Raw genomic sequence first — 15,964 nt, forward strand, 5'->3', positions numbered from 1 at the left:
TGGCGCAATCTGTGGTTTTGCTGTTGTTAAACAGCCGTAATAGTTGATGACCTATTCATTTTACTTCCACATCGGCCGCTTCAGCCATCTTTGTTTACGTTTTCATAAGCCACAGCTGATCGATCAGCTCTTATAGGATGCGGATGCACTTTAACGCAGCACTGTGGAAACACGAGTTCCACTTTTTTTATAGGGTCTTCCCACACACCGTCAAAGCGCATTCACCGTCCGATGAACTAACTGCCCATAAAGTTTTGCCGTTCTCATCGGCGCGCACTTCGTCTTTGCGCACACGAAACTAGCCAGGACGTTGCTATCCTCGTACATGACCCTCCAATAGGCCACCGCCGCAAATGCAGATTCACTCGCATCCACGAACACGTGCAACTCTATGGTCCCAACTGCACCGCGCCCAAAATAGTGGCGAGGACATCGGAACTGTCCCACGGCGTCCATCTGCCTGCGCCAGGCAGCAAAGGCTCTGCCTATCTCCTCCGGTAGTGCTTCGTCCCACTGGATCTTCTGCCTCCATATCTCTGGCAGCAACAGCTTCGCTGTATTTGCCACATTCGTGGTGTCTTCGAGGATCCTTTGTGCCCGCGCGTCATCGCTGGCTGCGACCTGTGGCGCGAGCTTCACACCAAAGCTTTCCATCTCGAAGTAGTCCTCCACCATCTTTTCGATCGTATCTTCCATTGACACGGCTAGAAGGCAGGACCTCGGTGACGGCGTTGTCGATTGTCCACTTACCGGCCCAAACACAACCCATCCAAGCTCGGTTGCGGCCGCGTACGGTCCCTCTCTGGCAAACCGCCTCGTCCTAAGTGGCAATCCCAAATGTCCGTGGTCCAGTCCGATGAGCAACTTCGGCACCACCGTAGGGCTTCATCGGCAGACGCGCATCCTTATGCACGCCCTGGACATCTTGCCAACAGAGCATCTGCATCGGCAGACTCAAACTCGAAACGGCATACACGTTCCTCAACGCGTAGCGAGTGGGCTTCCCAGCTCCACTTATCTCAAGTCTCACCACGGTTGTTGGCTCTCTGCTGGCCTTTCTGCCAAACCTTTGAATGTTCAGCTGTCGATATTCGCCTCGCACTCCCAGAACCCTCCTTAGATCGTCGTCGATCATCGTGACGGAGGATCATTCGTCCAAGAGCGCGTATGTGTTCACCTGGCGACCAGCTCCGTACAGCGTTACTGGTAGTATACGGAACAGAAGTCGGCCTCCCTCGGCGTCAATGCAGCTTAAATTCCTCTGCACAGGTGCCTCCGCTGGCTGCGGGGCCCTTCTCTCCAGGCTGTTTCTGAGGACAGCCGACTGCTGGCTCCTCTCGTGGTCCCTGTAACCACCTGCTGGCTGCTGGTTGCTGGTTTCCACCGTCGTGGCGCCTGAAGCCACTTCGCTGCTCCGGCCATCTTCGCCCCTCGTCCGCTCTATGTAGCAGACGGTGATGCAACTTGCGGCATCCGTTAATCTGGCACTCACCGGGCACATCGCAGGTTCTAGCCGTATGACCAATCCGTACGCATGTGAAGCAGAGCCGATGCCTCTTCACCATGCTCCACCTTCCCGGTGGCGAAGCTCCAATGAACTCTCTACAGCTCGTCGTAGCATGTTACCCTCCACAAATGGGACAACCTCCATGTCGATCATCCCGCTGCTCGCATCCGTTCTGGTCGACGCTCGCATGCCGGACTCGACGCCTTGGCTCCTTTCCTTCGACGTCCAAAATCGTACACATGGTGTTTGCGTACTCCTGTAGCCACGCGTTGAAGTGCGCTACAGTGGTAAAGGGCTCGATCGATGCAGCATGCCTGGCCCAATCCATCCGCTTGCTCGTAGGAAGCTTTGCCACAAGCTCCTCCATAAGGGATGGGTTCCCCAGGTGATGCTCCGCCTTCGCTGACTGCAAGAAGGCCGTGAGGTTACTCACTCGGGTTGCGAAGGGAACGATCCTCGCCAGGTGCTGCTCCGAAATCGGCGGCACCTCTCGCACGCTGTTCTGCTGGCTGCGTATAAGCTGCTCCGGTCGGCCAAACCTAAAGCGCAGCTGCTCCATCACGGTGCTGACGTTCCCAGGGTGAATCAGCAGCGACTTCACTGTCTCGCGTGCTTCATCCTTCAGCGCCTTCAGCAACCTTTGGTTGTTCTTCAGGTCTGTGCAGTTGTATGCTTGGGTCGTCTCCACAAACGCACAGTTAAATATAGGCCACTCATCGGGCTGCCCTCCAAATATAGGCAGGTCCGGAAGCCTTCTTGGCCCATTCGCTCCTTGGGCTCCATTCGGCGTCATCGCGGCGTAGGATCCAACAAATGGCGATGCTGTTGCCACGTTGTGGATGCTCCCGCCCGGTAGCACGAATCCATGCGCTGTCTGCGCAACACTCGTAGCACAGAGTGGCTCCACAAGATGATTACTAGTCGTTAGCAATGGCGGTCCACTCCAATATGGCGGCTGCGTGCAGGCCACACTGCTCGCACCGACACAGCTATTTGGGACAGGCCAGACCCCGTTAGTTGGGGCCTCAACGTTAGATGTGGCTACTGGCGGTCCACCCAAAGATGGCGGCCGCCACGACGCTCCACTGTCGGCGCCATTTGCGATTGGGCCAACTGCGATTGGTGCGCGATTGGCGGTGCTCTCACTGTTCAGGATTTAGCCTGCCTCAGCTCATTTTCCAACGCCGTAATCCTCTCCATAAGGTACGACGTGAGTGGCTGGCTCACCTCCGGCACTAAACTTGCAGCTGTGACAGCAGTACTCCTCGGTTGGGACGCTACTGTAGTCACCGTAGTGGCTGGGCGAGGAATGGCCGCCGCCGTGGTTATGTTCACTTGCGGCCGGTTTCCCGCTCCACTACTCACTGGCTACTTATCCGCTCGCGTTGTTGTAGGGGTGGCTTCCCCTCCGTTCAGCCGGGAACTCCTCCTGGGGGAATGCTGCATCCCAGGTTCAATATGGCGCTGCCTCAGCGCGCTTCAAAATGGCGGCCCTTGTGCCGCAGCCTGCGTCAATCCGACGCTTGGCGCTCCTTGCGCCTTCTGCCCGCTGTCTGCGGACACCTCAATTGACGCTGACTGCGTCTCCGTCCGTACCCAGTGTTCGGCGCTGGCTGCGCTCCTCAATGTCGCTGACTGCGACTCCTCTACTGGTACGGGAATGCGCTCCCTGCGCTCCTGCGACTCCGTCCGTACCCAGTGTTCGGCGCTGGCTGCGCTCCACTATATCGCTGACTGCGACTCTGCTACTGGGACGGGAATGCACTCCTGGCAACTCTCTAGCTGGGCATCAAGTCCTCCAGCGCAAGTTGCCCTTGCAGTTTCCCTAGGACTGCGAATAAAAGGCGTTGTCTTTGCTCATGTGGAGTTGCGTTCAAACGGCTCCCACTTGTGTAGGTCCAAAAGGAAAGGGTGTTACTTAACAATTCTTAACAAAATACTAGAATTTCCTTGCAATACTTATTCTACCTATCGATTGTTTGGCCGTCGACAATTACGTATTTCGATTTTCCCTTTTAGTATGATATTCTACACACTTAAAGCTATCGAAAAATGAAAAAAAAAATCGATTTTTTTTTCATCTAACCAGAATGGACCCTTAAGCGGTCACACTTTTTATCGGGACAAGGAAAGAAAACATGTTTTTGTTATCTTTTATATAAGATACTGTTAAAGCCTTAGCTCGGCGGAAAAAATGAAACTGAAACTAAAACAAGAATGGAAGCTTACTTCGGCACGCCGAAGTTTGTATACCCTTGCAGATATTAGTTCATTACATTTTACCTATACTTATTATGTTAACGTCTACCGATCGTTTCTATGGCAGATATATGATATAGTTGTCCGATTTTCAAAAAATGTATGCCAAAATTCTGAAATAATAAAATAAACCTATATCTCAGGATAGATGAAAATACGTTAAAAACAACGAAGTTATAAATGATTTTCTATTAATTTCCCGATTGTTCCTATGGCAGCTATAAAATATATATATTCCGAAATAATTTAAAATGGCCATATCTCAAAAATGATGCAAAAATGTTGTAAAACAGCAGTTATAATTTTTTTGTAAATAATTTTTATTATATAAGATAAATTTATTTTCTGATTTGATTTTAATATAAACACAATTAAAAGAAAGTAAAAATAAATATTGTTTTCTTTCATTTATTAATAAATATAAAACAAGAAAGGAAGCTAACTTCGCCTTGCCGAAGTTTGTATACCCTTGCAGATTGGTTTTTATATTATAAATTTAAATAAATAAATATCTCAAAAATTATGCAAAAATGTTGAAAAACAATCGTCCGATCTGGCCCGTTCCGAAATATATAGCAGTGAGAGCATATAGAAGACTATTTGCAAAGTTTCATTCAGATAGCTTCAAAACTGAGGGACTAGTTTGCGTAGAAACGGACAGACGGACATGGCTAGATCGACTCGGCTGTTGATGCTGATATATTGTGATGTCTTCACACGAGGTTTTTATTCCGATTCTGGTTATTCCATATTACAGTTACTTCTTCATTGCTTTTGTCTCTTATTCTCAAGTGTTGTACAACTTATTCTTAAGTTCTTCTTTGATCTTAAAATTCAAATTAGTCGTTATGCAAATACCTAACACGTTACCCCTTCAAGTTGTTTAACAATGGGTGTGCAATCTCTCTGAGTTCTTAACTACTTTGCCTCCTGCGCGCGGTCTCAACATCCGCTTGGGAGTTTCAATTTTATTGTCCATTGGAGTCGAAATGTCCATACTGCTTTTCATATTATTTGAACATTTCTGGTCGATTGGGTACGCCACGTTCTCCAAGGACTCTGCCGCCAGTTGAGTTTCTCTTATTTGATCAGTATGACGTTTAATGCTGCGATTAGTTTGAGAAAGAGTGCATAAATACGTTCGCTTTCCAAGTTTCCAGGAGTCTCACCTGTAGTGCAATGTTTAGTATTTCTAAAATCTGCTAAAAATCTATTGACAACAGTCTCTAAGTCTTCATTTGTATTATCTTTGAGTTACGCATAAGTGGATTTCTTTAGTGTTTTTACAAAAATTTCAGCCTGGCCATTCGTGGAGGGATGCCCAGGGGCTGTGAGAATATGATTTATTTTATTTATATTCATAAATTCCTTAAACTGGTCTGAAATGAACTGTCGTCCATTGTCACTGACTAAAGTTCGGACTAAACCATACCTGCAAAAGAGTTCCCTTAATTTTGATATTGTGAAATGAGAAGTGATGTCTGACGTTATAAAAACTTCAGGCCATTTTGACAAAGAGTCTATAATTACAAACAAGTATTTATTTTTAATTGGACCTGCAAAGTCTATATGAATGCGTTCCCATATAGATTCTTCCGGGTACCACTGTATCAAGGCACTCTTATTCGGATTTTCCTGCAACTGGTGGCAGGGATCGCAATTGCTTATGAGTCCTTCTATGTCTTTGTCAACACCGGGCCACCATATGTATGATCTTGCCATGGCTTTTGATTTTACTACTCCCAAGTGAGACAAGTGTAAATATTCAAGAACTTGTTTTTGTAAACATTTGGGAATGATTGTTCGGTAACCCCATATAATGCAACTTCATTGGAAGTGCCTTTCACGTATTCAACATGAAGACCTTTTCCTTCACCAAATATGGCAAGAAGTGGTTTGTGATCAGTGCGCAGTGTAAATTTTTGGGCCAGTAAATAATGTCTTAGCTTCATAACTGAAAATATAATAGCTAAAGCTTCCTTTTCGATTGTACTATATTTCTGTTCATTCTTTTGAAGCGCCCTTGATATAAATGCAATAGATTTTAGAGTGTTGTTCCTATCTCTGTGAGAAAGTATGCCTGCAACCGCAGTGTTGCATGCGTCTGTTGTAAGAACGATTTCCAGCTCAGGGTTAAAATGAATCAACATGTTTTCAGATGCTATATCTTTCTTCATGTTGTCGTATGCAGCTTGACAATCTGAATTGCATATAAATTTTGAATGCTTCTGCAACAATTGATATAGTGGATACATTTTCTGAAACAACTTATCAATGAGTTTAGAATAATAATTGACCATGCCCGTTAATGCTCTTAGCTCTGAAACATTTGTCGGTGCTGGTGCATTGAGTACAGAAGAGATTCTTTCATTATTCTTTCTAAATCCTTCCTTATTTATGGTAAAACCAAGATACGAAATGCTCTCTTGGAAAAATTTACATTTATTTTTATTTAATCGCAGACCTGCAATTTTAAATTTTTTCAAGACCGTTTTTAGGTTGGATAAATTTGTTTTGAAATCAGGACCTGTAATGGTTATATCATCCTGGTATACCACTACATTTGGAATGCCTCTCAACACATTTTCAATAGTTTTCTGAAAAATGGCTGCTGCTGTTATGCCAAATGGTAATCGTTTTACTTTCATAATGCCAATGTGTGTACTCCAGGTACATAAAAGTTGAAAATTCTCATCCAATAGTAATTGTTTGTATGCTTGTGATAAATCAAGCTTAGCTCTCCTCCTTGTAGTGCTGCAAAGATCTCGTCTATGCGAGGTAATGGATATATAAAGTCACTTAGGAACTTATTGACTGTAACCTTATAATCTGCGCACACTCGAATGTCGCCATCCGGTTTCAGTATTGGAACTAGAGGTGTTCCCCATTCACTATCGTCAATAAATTCTAACATGCCTCGATCAACTAAATTTCTAAGTTTTTCTTCTACTTTTACCTTCCAACGTAATGGTAGAGGTCTCGGTTTAAAAAAAAAACTGGCTTAACTTCCGTTGAAAATTTTAATGAAATTTTCGGACCTACAAATGAACCTAGTTCTTCCTGAAAGACTTCCGAAAATTCATTTCCAATCTGCTTAGCTACAGCTGTATAATCAGTACCGCTATTAATTGAGTTTACTTGACAAAGTTCAAAGTTAAATGCTCTCAACTACGACAATGCTCTTAGTTGTGCTGCGAAACGTTATAGATGCATCAAACTCACCCTTAATTTGAATACGGTCGCCACTATAGTCAACATATGGGATCTTACAATGTCTTAGCGATACATTGAGTTAATGTAACATGTTGGCTGGAATCAGAGTATATGGCGCACCAGTATCGCAGGTTGCCACAACATTTATGCCTTGAATTTCAATTGGCAGTGTTTACATTTCGTCTCCATTGGTGATACTGTTGCTGTTTACGCTGAAAATACTGTGATTAATATATTGTTCTTCGCTTAAACTTCAATTGGATACTGATACATGATTAACATTTCTATTTCTTTCGTCTTCTTCTTTTGCCGCAAACTTAGATTCGCATATTAATGCTTTCCGCAGTGCTTGCTCGGCTGTCAGCGTTTCGTCCTCTTCGCAAAGCCGCTCGAAGATCGCATTACTCATTCCTACGACGAATTTGTCACAATTTGCATTTAAATGTAAGCCAAACTTGCAGCTGAGGGCAAGATGTTTGACCCTCGCAAACCATTCAGCTACTGTTCCGTCGGCTCTTTTGCAAGCCATATGAAATTTTTTTCGCTCCTGAAATATTATTGTGGGAGTCGTGTAATGAGTATTTAATATGCTGCACAACTGCTCGAAGGTTTTCGTTGCGGGAGCTGCGGGGCTGCATAAGCTATGTATTACATTGTACGTCTCGTCTCCGATGGATTTAAGCATAATCGCCTTCTTCACATTGTCGTCCGTGCAGTTGAGTTCCGTGAAATGTATGTCCAGTCGTTATTTCCAAATGTGCCATGAGGTTAGTTTTGGTGAAAACTCGGGCAAACTAGTTGCCTGTGTAAAATTTGACACAATAATGCTCTTGTTGGCCATGTTGATCTTGCTTGCCAAAAGTTGGTCTTATTTGCTTGTATTACAAGTTGATGTCGTGGAATATATTGATATTAATCAAATTTTTCTCTCGTCGCCATTTATGTGATGTCTTCACACGAGGTTTTTATTCCGATTCTGGTTATTCCATATTACAGTTACTTCTACATTGCTTTTGTCTCTTATTCTCTAGTGTTGTACAACGTATTCTTAAGTACTGTGTATCGTATTACTAGCGTTGCCAGATTGATCTTAAAATTCAAATTAGTCGTTATGCAAATACCTAACATATATTTATACTTTATAGGGTCGGAAATGTCTCCTTCACTGCGTTGCAAACTTCTGACTGAAATTATAATACCCTGCAAGGGTATAAAAATATATATATACTATAGGCCTTTTCATCTTTGAGTTTTTTCTTTATTTTGTTACGCACCTGAAAATTGCGAACTTCTCTTGACACAAACGCTGACAAAAAGGTAGTGATCGCAGACCCTCGATATACATCATTACTTATTATCAATATACAAACATTACTTACAATTGATATAATACATTGCTTACACTTATTTTACATCGTGTTTCTACTATGTTCCCACAACTCGGCTGTCCTGACTTTTAGGATCTCCAGATCCTAGCCGAAGTAGCTCTTGTTATTCTTCCACATACAATCTTTTTTCCTTTATCCTCATTATCATTTTTACAATTGTCTTTACATATATAATTATTCATATTGCTTCGTAAATTATATTTAATTCTATCTTCATTGTTACCATAATCTTTACATATCCCACAATTATTATTTTCATTTAATTCATTATTCATTACATCTAATTCATTATCTTCTACATTTAATTAATTATCCATTACATCTAATTCATTATCTTCTATATTTAATTCATTATCATCCAATCCAAGGCAAAGTTAGCAGGGCAACTGTTGATGAATGTTTCTTGGCTCTAATAGAGCACCAAGTCGACTCGCAGGTGAATATCGGTTTGATAGACACCACCTTCTCCTCGGAGAAGGTCCTCCGCGTGGTACCTCCTGGAAACGTACTACGGTACAGCCAATGCGAGCGGCACCTCCTGTAAATCCCTCACCCAATAATCCTTTGACTCCCAATCCCTACCGAGATATGGGCAAATCTTGAAACTGCCTCCCCTCAAGTCAGGGGTGTAAAGCGACCCGTGACCACTGACTATAAGGTTCGCAGCTGAGGGGTTAAACCTGCTGTGTTCGAACGGAGCCTTCCCAAGGCCGGGCAACCCTAGGTTGGAACGAGCCTTGCCGTGGCTTAGGGGCGAAGCCACGGTTGATCATCATTCAATGCCCCAAACCCCTCGGGCCCGCCGCGCTCGCCCTGCCGAGCAACGCGGGCGTTTAGGAAATATGAACACAACCAAACAATCCGCTTCGGAACTCGTGGGGGAGGTAAAACCCCAACACACATAGACGGAAAGCGAATTGGACGAGGAGGAGCTACTGCGCTCAGACGATGAGACTTTAGCTCCGTCCAATACAGAGGGAAGTGCAAATACACGCACACCTCAAGCGACACAACCTCAAGCGACACAACAGGAGGGCAAAGCCGACCCGCGCAACGCTGCAGACAAAGCCAGATTTCTTGCAGTAATCGAGGAATACGAGCGCTATGAAAAGGAGCACCCAGAAGCGCTTTTGCCTCCCCAAGCAAAGCGCAACCGCTCACAAGAGGTGAGCGAGAGTGCTCCGAAGAGAGCCAAGGACGCTAAGGGAGCACCGAGACCGACCACTTTCGTCAAACCGGCAAAAAAGTTCAGCGAGGTGGCCCGAGACAGCCTCGCAATGGCACTTGTCGATGAGCTCAATGACGATGGGCGCCTTCTGATGTAGAAATGGGAGGAGGTCGAGACCCAGTTGGCGGAGATGGTAACTGACAAAATACTGTCCGAGCCAACGGGCCAGTCACCCTCCTTTGACTCCTCGGAAATGGTTAGGGGGCACCGGCTGATCAGGTGCGACGATGAGTTCTCGCGGGACTTCCTGGCGGACTGCGTTGCCAGACTAGGCAACGCATGGAAGGGGATAAGCATAAAACTGGTCCCCGCCAAGGACATCCTAAGGAGACCCAGAGCTCTCATTTGGTTAGCCAAGGGGCTGTCTAGCCATGAAAGGGTTCTCAAGACTCTGCGAGCGATGAACAAGGGAGTCGATATGGTGGACTGGGCCATCCTCAAAGCGGAACGGGAAATGAAGTCCAGCCAGCCATACATGTTCCTGATAAACCAGCGCTGCCTAGAACAGCTTAAAGCAGCAGACAATAAAGTCCGGTGCGGCATTAGGAAAGCCAAGGTAAAGGTCTTCCTAGACGAACCGGACGATATTCTGGAAGACGAAGTCGAAGACGCCAACAAGCTGCTGGACGACTTGGCAATCAAAGACAGCACCCCCAACCGGAAGGAATAGATAAGGAAGTTGAGGACTTCACAAACATTCTGACTAACATACTCTAAGAAGACATACCCACCATGGCGGAACAAAGAGCTAGGCGAGCTCAGAAAGAAAGTGCGAAAATATATAAAATGTATAGACGTATCGTCTGCTTTATTTGGCTTCAAGATTCTAACTAATTACAAGCGGGAGCGGGAGATCAAAATAGTAGTGCGCGAGCGGCCGAAGCATCAGCTTGGAGAGCGAGAGCGCAAGCGGAGGAGCTTTGGACTGGAAGCCCGGAGGGAGAGGGAGAGAAAGAGAGAGCGCACTGCCTCCCGAAATTAAGCGCCTTTAAAAATATTAGAAGTCCTTCGCTCGGGAAAGTGTTGGATTCGCTGAGCGGTCGTCGAAGTATGTGATGATCCTGTCCACACGACTGGCATCGGTCGTTACTACGGCAAGATCCTCCAGAATGGTGGTGGACCAAGCAGTTGATGCAGTATTTTCTGTCGATGACTGCCTGGAGCCGTTTCTTCGCATCAAGCCGAAGAAAACGGTGGTACTTCCGAAGAGGACTCGGCATTGCTAGGATGAAATACCTCGGGAACGTCTGCTTTTGCTGTCGTTGTATGGAACCCAGTAATTGAAGGAATCGCCAGCATTCGTCACTCGTGTAGAGAACGACGAAATCCGTTGGATAGGTGGAGATATTTGTCGGGTGTCATCACGAGGAATCGGAACACTGGAAGATGAGTCGCTTGGATGCAACAAAGTGTGATGCCGACCGTGGCAAGTAAGACAGTTGTAGGCGCTTGTGCAATTATGGAGTGGATGACCGCTTGCAAAGCAATTTAAGCACAACTGCTTTTCTGGATATAAGATGATGGATCGACTATCGTCATCTGAAGGAAGCGTGGACACAAACGCACTGGATGGTTCTCTGCAGAACACAAATCGCATCTTTTGGACGTATGAAGAATCCTCGTACTAAAGGATTGTAGTACTCGTGGCGATGGGTTGGAGATTGTCGGTTTAGATGAACGAAAGCGTGTCACAGTAGGCTGGAGAGAATCTGTGGCTTCCAGAGTTCTATAGCGCTCTGTTAGGAATGAATCAAGTTCCGGCCACGTAGGAATTTCGGTTTTTTGTTCGATGGATTGCTCCCATAATGAAAGCGTCAGCTTTGGAAGTTTTGTGGAGCACAAAGGAGGCAATCCCAATTCTCAGTAGAAAGGCCGGAAATTCTCAGCGATGTTAGACAATTTTGGATTGCATTTTGCAGCTCCTTCAAGGCTGCCGAGGATTCGCGTTCAATGGACTCCATGTTATGTAATTTCTTAAGTTGATTGTTAACCAACGCGTGTTTATTTTCGAAACGATCGTGAAGCGCTGATCACGCGGATTGAAACCCATCATTAGTTAGCGGAGACTCTCCGTCGCTTGGGTCCTGGCTGAGAGCTCCGAGTGGCCGCGAGTTCATGAGGGCCTCGATCCCGACGAGGACTGTCTCCAGCTCTTCCGCGTTTGGGAGCGCGCTGCCCACCGCTCGTAGGAGTAGGTGCTTGGCAGTTTTGACACCTGCCTCCCATAGTCCGCCCATGTGCGGAACCGAGGGGGTGTGAACGCAAATTCGCATCCGCTTCTTGATGCGAATTCGCGAATCGCGTCTGCCTGCTCCTCGATCCGTTCGCGAAGAGCCTGGAAGTGGCGACTCGCTCCGACGAAGTTCGTCGCGTTGTCGCAATGAATCGTCTGGGGACATCTTCGTCGACCAATGAACCTTTGAAGAGCCAATAAAAAATAATCAGTACTAAGGTCTGAGACAATATCCAAATAAACCGCCTTGGACGCAAAACAAACAAATAAGGCGACGTAGGACTTATAGGATGGCCTTCCTCTAATCTTTAATGTCGTATAGACGGGGCCACTGAAATCGATTCCACATATCGCAAATGGGCGGAGAGCACGGAGCCTATCTGCGGGCAAATTTCCCATAATTTGCGTCATCAGTCGGGGCTTGCATTTGAAGCAGCGCACACATGACCGAACTGTCTGACTGCAGAGTTCCTGAGCGTTTACAGTCCATATACGCTGTCGTAGGATGCTCACAAGTGCTCAAGGGCCAACATGAAATTTTGAGTGGTGCAGATACCGGACGTAGCTCTGCACAAATTGGGAGCGTTTCGTCATCAGCAAGGAAAACTTGGCATAGTAGGATATAGGAGCATTAGCTAGTCGCCCCCCCCACTCGCAACAACGAAAAATTACACCAGGTGCCCGTGTCCTCATGAATGAATGGGTTCAATCGTTGAAGACTTGGGCCAACCTTGGAGCCTTTGCGAATTTTTCCTATTTCGATTTGATACTCGTGTTTTTGGATTATTTCGACAATCTTATGAAAAGCTTCATTATATTCAGTCGGTGACAGAGTCTTTTCGAAAACTATAGTCTTGTCTTTGCATTTTCTTATAAAGCGGAACATATAAGCGAACACTCTAAGCAGCTTGAGGTGTGACGAAAATCCCTCGATGACTTCTAGCAAATCGGAAGTTTGCACCGCAGCGGTCAGTCCGACCGCAGTTTTCCTTGCTTCCTGAAGCAAGACTTTCTCATCCAGCTCGAAATGCGCATTTTTGGGCCAGTTCTCCTCTTCGTCCTTCAGAAACGGTGGTCCAGTGAACCAGATTGACTGCCCAATTTCGTCGACGTCACAACCTCTCGAAACTATATCTGCTGGGTTCTGCTTTGTTGGTACATGCCGCCATGTAGCTTCTCCTGACCAGTCTTGAATCTCCGCTACCCTGTTCGAAACGAATGTCGACAACGAAGATGGATGAGATCGAATCCAATGAAGAGTAACTTCAAAATCCGACCAGTACACAATTCGTTCGATATGGACTTTTAATGAGGGTTTGATTCTATGGCAGAGATCTGCGAGAAGGTGAGCGGCACATAACTCAAGCCTAGGGAGCGTTTTGGTCTTGAGCGGCGCTACTTTAGACTTTGAAGTTAACAACGATAATTTAAAACATCGGCAGTTTTGCTACGAATATAGACACAAGCTCCATAAGCTCTCATGGATGCGTCAGCAAAGGCATGTAACTGTACCGGTGACATCGGGTCCGTATGCACGAACCGGGGAATAGATATATCATCAATTTGAGACAGGGTGCTTTTTAGCACATTCCATGCTGTTTCCAAATGCAACGGAATCGACTCATCCCAATCTAGCTTATTAAGCCAAAGTTCCTGCAATAGGACCTTTCCTTTAATTACAGTGGGACTTAATAAGCCAAGGGGGTCAAACAGTTTCGATGTTACTGATAGTATGTTCCGTTTTGTCGCTCGGAGACCCATGACAGAAGTGTACATTTTAAACTTGAAGACATCTTCACTAGGCAACCACGAGATTCCTAATGCCTTAGTTGACTCTGAATCCGACATAGGTATAGCCTTAACTGTTGTCTCAGATGCAGTAACCTCATGTGAGTTTGAAAACTACATTGTCAATTCAAAACCTGCTGTTTAAAGAACCTAAGACACTTCAGAATTGATTGTCTTTAGCTCCTCTATGCATATATACTTATCCTGTATACGATTTTCGATCAAGCCTGTCGCCGCTGTCGACGTAGCCAGGTAACGCATTACATGCTTAACGCCTGCTAGATGCTCGCTGTGCGGATTCTTATTCCGCTGTGCTAATTTCGCAACGGAATTAGAATATCTGGTCGGGTTGTAAGTGCCAACCACATCAGTTCACCAACTACTGTCTGGTATTCCTCGGTGTAGACGTAGGTCTGTAGCTCTCGAGTTGATGTCGATGCAGCAGGTCCTGGATATACTGGGTCTGCGCCACGGTTATCTCTTCAAATTCACCATTGCGTTCTATCTCCATGCCTAGAAATAGTTGTAACGAGCCTTTATCAACACATTCGAACGCTGTTGAGATCGATGTCTTGATGTTGAGTAAGTCTGTTTTCTTCTGGCATGCTATAATGAGATCATCAACGTAAACAAGGATTAATGCTATGTTAACATTACCCGCACGCTTTTACAAGCACGGCTCATTCTGCAACGGATGGAAGCCAATGCCCTTCAGAACACCATCCAGTTTGATGTTCCATTGTCTGCCAGACTGCTTCAATCCATATATGACCTTCTTCAGTAAAAGCACCCTTCCTGCTTCGTCGCCGTCTGCATAACCTTTGGGTTGCTGCATATACACGGTATCATCCAAGTCGCTGTTGTGATATGCCGTACATACGTCCATCTGGTGTAAATAGAGTTCCATTTTCACCGCCATGGCTAATATTAAACGCGTGCTCTCCAATCAGCAAACTGGTGCAAACGTTTCGCTGTAGTTTACGCCGTAATGTTGAGAACAGCTCTTCGCCACAAGTCAAGTCTTGAATCTCTCCACCTTTCCGTTTTCATCACTGTATACCCACTTGCAGCGGATGGGCTTCTGGCTGCTAGGTAAATCTCTGAGTTTAATCTCTTCAGAGCGAAGCGCTTCTCGCCATTGTGTGGAAAACTCGCCACTGATCGCCTCACCGTACGTCGAAAGAACTTGTACGTCTCTTCCAGCCAAAGTTCCAAGTATATTGAACTGCTTCTTTGGGGACCGGGTCTGCCTTGTCGTAAAATTCTGGGTCTGCCGGGGCCAACACGCTGCTCCTTCACGTCGTCCTCACATTCGGTGTCCATGCCGTCGCTGTCCTTCTCCTCACTTTCGCTGCCGCCTTCATCCTTGATGCCATCTCCATCAACGATGCCATCAGCCAGTTCGGAAAATTTTTTCTGATCATCTCCGCTTGTTTCCTCGGTCGACTGCCATTCAAACGAAATAGTCTCGTTTCCAGCATGCTTCGCTCCGCTTTCCCTCTCATCGAAAAGGACGTCTTTCTTCTCGACCACTTGCCGCTTCTTAGGATCATACAGCCTGTAAGCTTTAGCTGTCCTCGAATACCCTACCATCCGGTATTCTGTGCCCTTTGGTTGGAATTTACTCCTCTGGACACCTTTGTCAAGCGCCACTGCAATGGAACCAAAAACTTTGAGATAACTGATTCTTACCAGTCCACGCTTCCATTGGTGTCATGTGGCTCAATGCACTTGTTGGTGATCGATTTCGTAGATACACTGCCGTATATACCGCCTCTGCCCACAATGCTTCACGAAGTCCAGACTGCACGAGTAAACATCTTGACATCTCAACCAATGTCCGATTGAAACGCTCTGCAACACCATTTTGTTGCGGTGTGTAGGCAACTGTGAGCTGCCTCGTAATTCCATTTGCTCGTAGAAATTCATCAAATGCTCGGTTCACATACTCGCGACCGTTATCGCTCCGCAAGCAAATTAATTTCTTCTCAGTTTGTCGCTCGGCCATGTTTTTGAACTCCACAAATTTATCAAAAACTTCATCTTTGCGCTTCAGAAAATAGACGAACACACGTCTGGATTTGTCGTCAACAAATGTAAGGAAATACTTCGATCCTCAAATCGAACTTGTTCCAAACGGTCCGCACACATCTGAATGCACTAACTGCAACAGCTCCTCCGATCGATTCTCCGTCTGAGATGGGAAAGGCTTTACATGCACTTTGCTCACCATGCACGTATTGCACGGAGACTTCCTCGAAAAATCAGCCTTTTCCAGACCGCTCACCATTTGTCGTTTGGCGATTTCCATGAGACTTGCGTAATTCAGATGACCAAATCTTTTATGC

General features: G+C 45.8%; 1 protein-coding gene and 1 long non-coding RNA gene across 2 annotated transcripts in view; both read right to left on the reverse strand.

Annotated features, from left to right (window-relative positions):
* dpr21 (defective proboscis extension response 21) overlaps positions 1–15,964 on the reverse strand; it is a 306,824-nt gene that overhangs the window by 245,710 nt on the left and 45,150 nt on the right.
* On the reverse strand, positions 4,467–5,168 carry LOC121503250 (uncharacterized). The gene is made up of 2 exons (XR_005991336.2): positions 4,936–5,168; positions 4,467–4,872 (listed from the first exon to the last, which is right to left on the reverse strand). It is a non-coding gene; the product is annotated as an uncharacterized lncRNA (long non-coding RNA).

Source organism: Drosophila kikkawai, chromosome 2L, assembly GCF_030179895.1.
Source record: "Drosophila kikkawai strain 14028-0561.14 chromosome 2L, DkikHiC1v2, whole genome shotgun sequence".
NCBI classification, from domain to species: Eukaryota; Metazoa; Arthropoda; class Insecta; order Diptera; family Drosophilidae; genus Drosophila; species Drosophila kikkawai.